This window comes from Nelumbo lutea, chromosome 4, assembly GCF_056320005.1.
Source record: "Nelumbo lutea isolate HS-2025 chromosome 4, American lotus-T2T, whole genome shotgun sequence".
Classification (NCBI taxonomy): domain Eukaryota; kingdom Viridiplantae; phylum Streptophyta; class Magnoliopsida; order Proteales; family Nelumbonaceae; genus Nelumbo; species Nelumbo lutea.
The window spans coordinates 97,526,793-97,539,081 of NC_142687.1; the positions used below are offsets into that span (position 1 = coordinate 97,526,793).

Here is a 12,289-nt window from a genome sequence, read left to right on the forward strand (position 1 = left end):
TTATTTATTGTTTATATTTAACAATAAATAATAGAAAATTAGATGTAAATTCTAAATCCAACCCACCCTATAATGCAAGGAAGATAGGGTTGGGGAGGATTTTGTATTTTCATGTACAATAAGGGTTTAGATTCTAAAAACCCAACCTGCTATAGGTTTTGGGATAATACGAGTTGGAGTTTTAGGGAGGCAAGTAGGGCTTAGAATTTACAAAGTCGTTTCCAAACCCACACCGATGAAGAAACATGTTGCAACCCTTGCCAACTTGATCTAACACCACACCAATGTTTTAAAAAACCACTTAGAACCGGAATCGTTTTGGCCACTAGTTTCCAGGTCGACGTTTTAACTGTTCGGTCCGAAGGATAGCCCGTTTTGGCAAAATAAATTAAAAATAATAATTCAAATATAAAAACAGCAAAAAATAATCAAACGTGTCGATGGTTCAACTACTTGGGTCAATGGATCATTGACCGATTCAATGGTTTTTGGTCAAGGACTGGTTTTGGGGTAAAATGGAACTTGTTGCTTGGATGGTTCCCGGGCCAAATGGTCCGATCGTCCAGGTCAACGACGGTTTGAAAACCATGCACCACATATCTCACCATGAGATTGGAACCCACCATAACGTGGGACCTGCTATGCGGTGTTAGATCATATTAGTAGGTAAGGGTGTCAATGACCGGTTTTGAATTGGACCCCATCCAGTCCAAAATCAATTTGGACGGATTAGACGGACCAACAAGACATATTGGATTGGGCCAATCCAGTCCAAAATATCTATTAGATTGGATTGGATCTGGTCCATCCGTAACAAATTTTTATTGGATTGAGTTGGATTAAGCCAATATCTAGTCTATTGATATATGATAAGAGTATATGCGTTAATGGACCAAGTTTGGGTTGAAACCAATCTAAATCAAAATGAATCTAAACAGATTAGACGATCCAGACATTGAAATATTAGACCGGTACAAATTGATCCAAAACATTCATTAGATTGGATTGGACCTGGTCCATTTATAATGGACTCGAACTGGATCGTTTGGACCAAATCCCGTCCAATTGACACCCCTATGAATGGTGGGTTGTTGGAATGTATTTTGTTGGCAGGATATCGGGTTTGTAGCATTGTGGTATGTATTGTAGAAGCACACCTTAACCCCACTCACTTCATCCAATATAATTTAAGGTGGGGGCCACATCGATACATGGAGGGTGTGATCGTCCCTACATATAGATTACTGGGGGTAGACTAGTGATTTGCAAAAGCAAAAGATGGTGTCTAACGAATTTGCTGCATCCATATCCGGGTACCAGTTCTTCTTGTTAGCCATTCTGTCTGCTGTGTTCTTCCTGAGATGGTTCTTGTTATTCAAGCAGAAATTGAAGAACCAAGTCATACCAGAATGGCCTTTACTGGGCTCCCTCCCGTCGGTAGCCCGGAACCTTCAAAGGCTCTCTGACTGGTTCACTGAAGTTTTCCTCACTCTCGGCACCAAAACCTTCTACTTGAAGGGCCTCTTTTCAAAGCTCGACTACGTGATCACTTGCGATCCGCACAACTTCGAGTACATGCTCAAAGTAAATACTGCCAACTACCCAAAAGGGGAGGATTTCAGGCAGATATTCGACATTCTCGGCGAAGGTATATTTAACACAGATTTCGAGTCATGGGCAACGCAGAGGAAGGCTTCACACTCGGCTTTCAGACTGATTGAGTTTCGGAGCTTCGTCAGCCACACGGTCCAGAAGCTAATTGACGAAAAGCTTCTACCTTTGTTAGCCAATGTGGCTAGAGAAGGGTCTGCAATCGATTTGCAGGATTTGATTCTGAGGTTCACCTTTGACAGTATTGCCATTACAACATGGGGAAAAGATCTTGGGCTTCTTTCTCAAGAACTTCCTGCTACTGTAGCTGTTCAAGCCATTGATGACGCACAAGAAGCCATAATTTGCAGAAACTTCATTCCTACCATGATTTGGAAGCTTATGCGTTTGTTGAAGATTGGGTCAGAGAAGAAGATGGCCAAAGCGTGGGAAGTTGCTGATAACATCATTCTGGATATAATTCTGGAGAAGAAGGAGCAGCTGCTTAATGGTACTGATGAATCAGGGAAGAATAGTCTACTGTCTATCTTCATCAGGTCTCAAGGACAGGAAAATGACTGGTCTAAATCCAGGATGAAGTACCTGAGAGACATGAGTCTGAACTTTACTATTGCCGGAAGAGATACTACAGCCTCTGGTCTTGTCTGGTTCTTCTGGTCAGTTTCTAGGAATCCCCATGTGGAGGAAAAACTCCTGGAAGAATTAAAGCTTGCATTCGCTAAGAAGAAGGGTAATGGAGAAGGAAAGAAGCCATGGGTATTTGATTCAGAGGATTTAAAAGAACTTGTGTATCTGCATGCAGCAATTTGCGAATCACTAAGGCTGTATCCTCCAGTTCATACGCAGAAGAAAAGTCCCATGAAGGAAGATATCTTCCCTGATGGCACCACTGTGAAGCCAGGGATGCAGATACTGCTATCAAATTATGCTCTAGCAAGGATGCCTTCTGTGTGGGGGAAAGACTGTCTGGAATTCAAGCCTGAGAGATGGATACGTGAGGACGAGACACTGAACAATGAAATGATCTCCAAGCTGCTATTTGCATTCGGCACTGGGCCAAGAACTTGCCTGGGTAAGGACATGGCTTTCACTCAGATGAAGATGGCTGCCGCAGCTGTTCTCTTCAACTACAGCATTCAAGTTGTGGAGGGTCACCCAGTCTCCTTGAAACAATCCGTTATTCTTGAGATGAAGGATGGGTTGATGGTCAATGTAAAAGAAAGAGACAGTTGGTGTCAATAAATCAGGATTTATTAGGTTTAACCATAACTTATATTAAATAAATTCACTGGGGTAGAGTTAAGTAGAGCCCAGTGATAGTCGTCCTTTAATTTCCAAAAAGTCAAAAAAGAAGAAAACTGGTAAAATATCCAAACGAATTGAAGATTAGATTAGAAAGCCCTAGTTTGTTTCTTTTTCCACTTCTATGGTTTCTTCACTCCTTGTAATGTTTTATATATCCTTTTTTTTATATAAATATAAAATCGCCTCTACTTTTCCTTGTTCTTCAGATGATGAAGGATGGAATGATTGATTGATGGCCAGTGTATAAAAGAAAGAGGCAGTTGGTTTCAATGAATCAGGATTTATTAGGTTTCACCATAACTTCTATAATATAATAAATTCCCTATAGCTAGATCGTAGTGGTCCTCTCCTTTTAAGATTTTCTGTAAGTTTTCTTGCCTTTTCTTTCCTTTCCCTACATTTTCCTTCGGAACATACATAGTCTTAGAGAAACAATTTGCATTGGAAAACCCTAATTTGTGTTTTTTTTTCACTTTGTTTATATTAATATTATTTTGCATTGGAGAGATGACTTGTCATCGGATTGGGGATCCACACAAAGCCATGTTGCCGATTCCTATTATGTTCCCCATTAGCTATGCATCCTCACCACATTTTGCCCTCATAGTTCCATTCCAACTTTTAGGTAGACAGATAGAAATTTGTGGAGTCATCATAGAAAACGGTGTATTTGTTAACATGGGGAGCGTTTGGCGCATCTTTCCATGTGGTCTTTTGATTGTTTACAAGTCGAGTAGATCGAAATTCGATCTATTTCAGTTTGGCGTGCAGAAGGTCTATCTACCAAAAGATAGAATACTGAAAAGACGAAAAAAATCCATTTTTGGTTGATTTCATGAATATCCAAATGAAACTTTTCGCATCTTTTGCGTTTTATACTCGCATGGGAAGGAAGATGCGGAAAAACATGCATCTGCCAAACGGTCTTTGGACTGCCCAGATCTTATATCAAAAGTTCAATGCGTCTTTTAACTATCAAAACTATAAGAAGATCTTCTCAAAAAGACTTCTCTCTTTAAATGAACACTTCAAGATCTCAATAATAAGTATTTACCAATGAAGCTTTAACTATTCTAGAAACAACAAGCATTCAGTTAAATGCAGTCACTACGACAAGTAGACAACTTTTTAGTTCAAGCATAATTGATGTATTTGACCATAAAGGTAAATTTCTTAAATTACCTTTATGGCTTAACTAATCAACTAATTCTATCCTTACTGTTTACATATTGTCTTAAAGTACCTCTAAATTTACTGACACTTGTCTAAAACTTCCTATGTCCTTAACTTTCCATCACACTAGGTTCACATATGACATCATCATGTGACTGATATATTTTTTAAAATTTCTTAAAATACACTTTTTGACAAATTGTCTAAGTCCACTCCATCTCCCTCTTCCTCTCTGTCTCCCGCATCATTTTGGTCACACCCACACTGTCACGCCCATTCAAATGTTAGAGATCCTAGGTTGTATAGTTCACCCGAATGGAGGACAAGAAATTGAAGAAGGCCATGGCAAGAGAGGTGATGGTTTTCGTCTGGTTCGGCACTCAGGCTAATGAAGCATATGCAGAGGCATGGCGTTGAAATTATAAAGTCGGAAAATCTCCATTCCGACGGTCTCTCTTCTATCAAGTTGTATGCTTTGAGGCCACCCAGGTTCAGCAGTAGTGGCAGAATATTTTTCAGCGCTAATTCCTCTGAAAGAACTACTGCAATGGCGGGTCCCGGGATTCCATCTAGGTTGAGTAGCACAAAGCTGCCACCAAGGAATACAGAACGAAAGAAGCAGAAGATGGAAATTACTATATCTTAACAATTCATAAAAAAAGGGGGTTTACCAGCTTCCCCCCACCATAAGATTTCCTTTCACCTCTGTGGGAGATAAGACTTCACCGATTCTACAACAACCCTTCCATCATATGACAATGATGCAAAAATCCAAGGTTCACAACAACTCCATCCAAGGCCATTAACACTATCTTCATAGTCATTATACGAGTCAAGTAAATGATCAACCTTCCGTATAGGCGACTCTACAAGGCTTTCAAATTTTGAATCCTCGCTACTAGTAGCAGAGGCAAACCATAAGTTGACTGCTGAGTATGTCCCTGCACTCAAAATGACCTTATCATAATACTCTAGATTAACCCGAACAGCCCAAGTCAAATGTGCATGACCACAAAGCTATTTGACAGGAATTTTCAGCATTCTAAGATCTCAAATATGGTTCCATCAAAAAACTTAAGGGTACTTTAAGACAATATATAAATAGTAAGGGTAATTTAATAAATTTGCTCAAATATAAATGCCTGCTTCAAAATGGATTCAAGTTTAGCCAAACTTCGAACCAAATCTTTATGAAGATTGAACTATGTAATGCTGAGTTGTTGTGGTGGGGTAATGAAGAGAGAAAGACATCAATCCAAGAGTACACTCAAGATTTATATAGGTTTGGAAACTTCTAGGCCACTAGGCTCACAAGTGCCAATCAATACCCTTTACAACAATAGATAGTTTTCATAGATACTATCCAAATCTTTGTCACGCCTCCAACTTCTCCAAATATTCAATGTGTGCCTCCACCCACTACATCAAGGACTCAACACCATACACCACATCATCTATTAGATAATCTATGTCATTAGCTCCAACCATATCAATGTATACAGACTTTATGTATTAATAATATAAGTACATTATTATTTTATGTTCAAATTGCTAGTGTTTTTTGTGAATTACTCCTTAAACTGGACATTCATGAATAGGGGCGATCATAGGCTGGTTTGATTTGGTTCTATGGAAGAGGTTTTTGGATCCGGAACCTACCCTTTGAAAGTCGGTTTCGAGATTGGTTTTGGCCTTGGTGGTTTTGAGGTCAATTCTAGGGTCTATCTACGAAACTTGTTCTTTTTATATTCCCCCTCCCCTTAAAAAAAAAGAAAGAAAAGAAACATGTCCTTTAAAAACTTAATTTTCAATAGTAATATTATATAGTTTAAAAGTTGTATTATCTTTATTGATTAAATTGAATAATTTAATATGGAGATTATCATAATATATTAATATATGGTTCAAAAATTTGTCATTAAAATTTAAATATTATAAATATTATTTTTTATAATATTTATTATAAAAATTCAAATACTGAAATGAAAACAAATGATCAAATCACTTGAGTAACTCAATGGTTAAGTGAGTCCATCGCTTTTGTAACCATGAGTTCTTGGATTCATATCTTTACGTCCTTAAAAATATTTTGGAAATTATTTTCAGGGTCGATTCATCAGGTTGGTTCAGGTAGGGTAAACCCCTAGACCCTAGAACTAACTTGGGTGGAAGTCGGTTCCAAGAATTTGGAATTAGACCTACCCTTTAATAGATTAGGTAGGGTCGTTTCAAGGCCTATTCGAGGTCAGTTCCAGGTAGAACATACCCATTTGCTTACTCCTACTCATGAGACTTTATCTTGGTGACTTTATCTTAACAAAGCTGGCATCAATGTGCTACCAAATTGATGAGTAGCTTGTCTCAATTACTAGGTTTAATCCCAAGCACAGTCAATGGGTGTTTCTGAGAAACATTGAACCTATACTACTTTTCAGTTATGCCTTATATCTTGGAGACAAATGGGAAAAACTAGATGGTTGCACTTAACCTCCAAACTTAATTATGATACTACACTAGGTATTGGACTAATTTACTTTTGATATGCCATCAATGAGATCCATCTAGGGTCAAATACCTAGGCATGTTTGAGAAGCTTAAGATATTAGCTAAGTGGGTGATTATAGTGATATGATCAAATAGGGGTGTTCACACTAAATGTCAAACCGGTCAAATTGGCCTACCCCAACATGAGTTGGTCGATTTTTCAAAACCATTGATTAGTTTTGGTTTGTATGAGAAAATAAACTGACAACTCAATTCGGTTTCAGTTTTCATGAAACTGAACTGAACTGTTCCTATATGTTTAAGTAATTACTAATTAGTCCCTACCCTATATGTTAAATGTACATATATTTTATTTGTGTTTTGTTTGAACTTTGAAAAAATGTTATTTATGATAAAATATAAAAACACAAAACCAATACAAATATAATACAATGGTACAATAAAACCAATACAAATATAAACTGACTAAACAGATAAACTACCCAAAGGTTTTGCTTTAGGGTCGATCGGTTCCGGTTTAGTCAATAAGTAAACTAACTAGGTTGGGTTGATGAAAGAAATTGATTCAAACTGACCCAACCCATCTCGTGAACACCCCTAGGATCAATCCCATTCTGAGACAGTAAATATCAAGGCTTACATTATCTTTGATGGAAAGCTAAAACTATACTTGAACTATATTTCAAATAAAGTCGATTTCAATTAAGCAGAGGGTGTGGCATTGCATTTTGCAATCTGAGAAGATGTCCTTCCCTATGAGCAATGTTTTGATTATTTAGGATTGAGAGGTTAAGGGCAAGAAAGCATTAGGTGGCTAATAATTTGATGGGCTTTGTCTCACATTAGTCCATTATCCTTGGGCTTCATAAGGTGGTTGAACCCAAGGATTACTAAAACTTAAGTGTTGGGAAGATGCCCTTCCTTATGAGCAATGTTTTAATTATGTATGTATGTATGTATGTATATGCCATGTCATCATAGTTCGACCCTATTTAAGTCTTTGACCCATGAACCTCTCCCTTCTCTAGTTCTATGTCTAGTCTAGTTTTCTACAATGTCCAATTTTTCTATATGTTTGTGTGTGTAATTCTTTATAATTATCACACTGATCCAATTTTCTGTTTTTTTTTAATTTTATTATTTAATTATCACACTAATCCATTTGACCCAAACCACTAATCCATCATCTAGAGAGGAAAATTATTTTTATTTTGTATACTATTTCCCTTGTTAATATATTTTTATGAATAATATTCATTTTTGTTTAACATAAAAAATATACAACATTAAAGACATAATTATTTTTTTTCAAATATATAACATTGGAAATGTGCCCAAATTTATCTATAATATTTTTTTGTATTTTTGTGATTCTTTGTGTTTTCTATCTTTTAAAATTTTATTATTTGAATATGACATCATTGCATTCTAGGTTGATTTTAAAATTTGTATTTCATTTCTATTGATGGAGCACGATCCGGCCGGTCTTAGCTGTCCGCTGCCTTGCTTTCGAATGGGGTAGCAGGGAACCTGAAACGGAGATGGGGAAGCTCCGGGGGGGAACCCGGTGTAGAGGCTCCAAAGCTCAAGTTAGAATCCTTCAAAAACAAGGTAATACCAGATAGTGCAAAGTTTGCATACCTCTGTTGTCGGGGGGCAGGGGGTTCTTATAGTCACTTCGTGCACTCGTCCCGGGGCCCTTGTCAGGTCAAGTATGATTACCCTTGTGCTTGTCAATTCGGCCGTCGTCTTTTCTGCTGAGACAGAACCGTCACTGCCTAACCGTCATCTAACTGGAGATGGCGGTGCCAGTGGCGGTGGCAGGTGGTCGTTTAGGGTGCTGCCGCCAAACATCAGATCCCAAGTCAGTCAGGCGCGGAGCCCTTGGGCACGAACTTCCTTAGTGTCAGGCGTGGTACGACTTGTTTGGTTTTGGTTCCAGGTGATGCGAAGTGCTGAGCGAGGCGGTCTTGAGCTCGGGGGTATCTATAGGGCAGGTCAATTCGGCGAAGTGTATCCTGAGCTGTTACAAGGTGGGTCAGTTCGGTGAAGTATAACCCGAGCTGTTACAAGGTAGGTCAGTTCGGTGAAGTGTAACCCGAGCTGTTACAAAGTGGGTCAGTTCGGCGAAGTGTATCCCGAGCTGTTACAAGGTGGGTCAGTTTGGCGAAGTGTATCCCGAGCTGTTACAAGGTTAGTTCGGGCCCCTGGTAGGGAGTTCAGTCCGCTCGTGTCCCCTTGTTCCCGCCTAGGCTTGGCCCCTTTTGTCGAGTTGTTGTTTCTGCCATGTGTCACGTAATAGAGAGGTCGGGCCAAATCTTCCTTCATCAATTGCCCCCACTCCTTGCGCCGGGGGTCTTGCCATGGTGCGGGGAGTTTTCGCGAGGTAGCAGGTGGATTTGTCCCGTCCTTCGAACCTTCACTGCATGAGATGCTTTTGCTAGGGTTTTTTTCAGTTTCCGAGAAGGCTGGAAACATGCTTACTCAAGAACGCTGGTGGTTGTGACAACGCGCGTTTGAAATTTCAAACCAATTCGCGCCGCTGGGACGTGACAGCGGGTCATTTCAAAAAGGCGCGCCACTGCTGTACGTGCGCGGGCGACTGTCAGGGAGACATGTGGCATGCCAGTTTCAGAAAAGACGCGTGTCGAAGCGACGACGGTTTCAAAAAGATGTGCGCTGACGTTTCACTTTTTTCGGAAAGACGTGCGCCAATCACGTCTCGACCTTAAGGGTTGTGCGGTCGGTAAGAACGTGGGCCGTCGGATCGTCTTCGGTCTGCACGGTCGATTCTTGGTTACTGTAGCTATAAATAGTGGGGGACCCCGGTTGGTTTGTCACTTCTGCGGTTTGTCTACGGAGTTCGCGTCCAACCTTTCAGCTCGCGTCCAAGTCTTTTCCAGCTCGCGTCAAGGCTGGTTATACAGTCTTCACGGTTCTTTGGCTTGTTCTTCAAACTTTCCGGTAAGTACTTTCTTGAATCCATCTTTTCCCCAATGTCTAGCTTTGATAGCTCAGACGATTCTTCAAGTAGAGCCGACGTAGGTTCCACCAACCGAGCCGTGTCCCCAGACTGCTTCAGTGATCCTGAGGTGGAGCTTGATGACTATGAACCAGTAGCCCGAGTCGCTTCGGGCAGTTTGGAGTCTACCTCCCACCGAGGTCGGATGGTAGACAGGTTTGGTCCTTCGACCATGACGCTTGAGGGGTTTCAATCCATACTTCTGTCTTACAATCTTCCTAGGGGGTACACATATTTTATTCCTTTGGGTAGCTTTCCTTGGGAACACGGTCCTGACGAGGTAGTGATTTTTCGAGAGTAGCTCACTGCAGGGTTGCAACTTCCTCTCCATCCCCTTCTCGTCGAAGTCATAAACCACTTCAGTGTCACCATTGGCCAACTTCATCCGAACTCTATTCGGAACCTGGTGGGGACAGTTTCCCTTTTTTGCAAGCAGAACTTCCCCTTGGACTTAGAGATATTCTCCTCTATCTTGATGCTAAAGAGGCAGGTGGGTTCTCTTCCTGGGGGGAGACGGACGTATTACCTTTCTCCTCGCCAGGGTTTTAAGCTTCTGCACGATCTTCCTAATAAGGTCCCGGCTTGGAAGCGGGACTACTTCGGCGTGCGAAGTGCACAAGGATGGCCCTTTCAGACAGGTGGGGTGAGGCCGCTCCCGATTTGGGCGTAACTCTCGATAAAGAGACGGTGAAGGGCGTCCAGATATGGGCACGACAAGGCTTAAAGTGCCACCACTACTTAACGGAGGCCAAGCTTATTGCAGCCGACCTGAGTTCAGGTAGGTTTCTAGCTATGTGGTTTCTTGCTTGCTTTGTTCTTTCATTTTTTCTGATGTCGAACTCGTTTCTGCAGGTGTGATGGACGCGGAGAGAACTCGTGGGGGGCGTTTGTTTCAAGGTATGAAGAGGAGGAAGCGGGTCACCAAGCGAACTCGTACCGAGCTGCCCCTGGAAGAGGAGCCCCAAGTTCCAGACCATACGCCGGAGGATCTGCCTAGGGAGCCCGAAGTGACTCCACCGGTGCACGAAACTGCCGGGGCGCCTTACGCTGAGACCACTCATACGGGCGCTCCTGCGTACTCAAGTGCTCCTGCTCACTCCGGGTCTGCTCATACGCGGGCTGGGCCCTCAGGCTCGGGAGCTCAAGGGGAGTTTAGGAGCGTGTTGACGCCGAACTACGCTCTTCAGAAGAGTAGGGATGCTACTTTCCCTGAGGAGGTCGTGGCGTGGACCGATCTTCCCTTGAATCAGGTCGCTTGTCGCGCCGTAACACATGCCATGGTGGTAAGTTAGGTTCCATCTTCCTTTTTAATTCTGTTGCTTCTACTGTTATTTGCTCACTTGTTTCTTTTGGTAGGTGAATTCTTCGATTCATGCCTTGGTGGCCCAAGTGGAGAGGAGCTCGCGACAGGCGCGAGTTGCTGAGGCTGCCGCTCATGCTGCTGAAGAAGCCTTCCGTGCTGCAGAGGCAAATACCCGGGCTGCTGAGGCGACTGCTTATGGTGCTGAAGAGGCTGCTCGCGTCGCGATGGCTAGGCAGGCGAGATCTCAGCGTGACGCCGAGGCCATGGGGGTAGTTGTCAAGCATATGGCGGACTTGAAGATGGATTTGCAGCATCAAGTCGAATATCTTCAAGAAGACATCAGGGAGAGAACACAGATTTTTTCCCAGGGCATTGAAGACGCCAAGAAGAAGGCAGTTGATGACTACATTGCCTCTCCGCGTTTTGACGTCTGATGGTGGACTCTTATAGGAGGGGGTTCAAGTTGAGCCGGTGGATGATTCGGAATACGTACCCCGACCTCGATGTAAGTGCCATATCCACTTCACGTATATCTCAGGAGATGGCCAATGCTGCCGATGGCGAGCCAGACTCTGAAGGGGAGGCAGGGCCTTCGAGTGTTGTTGAAGTGCCTTCCGATGGCGAAGAAGTGGCTCCGGGCATGTAAATTTTTTTTTTTTTGCCAATGTACTGTTTCTTGCAATGGAGTGTCTTTTTCCCCTTGCTCATCTTCCCCGAACTGTTTCTTTGTCTGCCACTGTCCGGGTTATTAAATTTCTGCGGTCTTTTATGCCGCAAACTGATTTTTTGCCGAGCTGATAATATGCTCTTGTTTGTCTACGCCGAAGTTCCTCTTGGCTTGCCTCGTGGCACATAGGGCCGGATTTTGTCCACTTCGCTTGGTGGTTTATAGGTAGTATCGCCTTAAGTTCACGATATTCCACGCTCGAGGTAATCGTTTGCCTTCCAAGGTTTCGAGTTCGTATGCGCCCCCGAGCGCTCTTTTTACTTTATAGGGTCCTTCCCAATTAGGTCCAAGCTTGCCCATGCTGGGTTCGGGCACCATAATCTTACGAAGGACCAGGTCGCCGACTCGGAAGCTTTGTTGCTTTACTCTTCTATTGTAGTAGCGAGCTACCTGCTGCTGGTATGCCGCTGTTCGGATGTGCGCGAGGTCACTTACCTCCTTCAGTAGGTCGAGGTTGGTACGTAACTCGTCTCCATTCATTCGATCATCGTATGTATCTAATCGCAACGTTGGTATTTCGATTTCCGCCGGGATCACTACTTCAGTGCCATAGGTGAGGTTGAAGGGGGTTGCTCCCGTGGCTGCTTTTTTGGTAGTTCTGTGAGCCCATAAGACACTTGGTAGCTCTTTGACCCACAATCCC

General features: G+C 42.3%; 1 pseudogene across 1 annotated transcript; it reads left to right on the forward strand.

Annotated features, from left to right (window-relative positions):
* The first annotated feature begins 1,135 nt into the window (after nt 1-1,135).
* LOC148862081 (cytochrome P450 86B1 pseudogene) lies at nt 1,136-3,121 on the forward strand (annotated as a pseudogene). Its single transcript, XR_016112790.1, has one exon. The product of XR_016112790.1 is annotated as a cytochrome P450 86B1 pseudogene (transcript).
* Nucleotides 3,122-12,289: the final 9,168 nt, after the last annotated feature.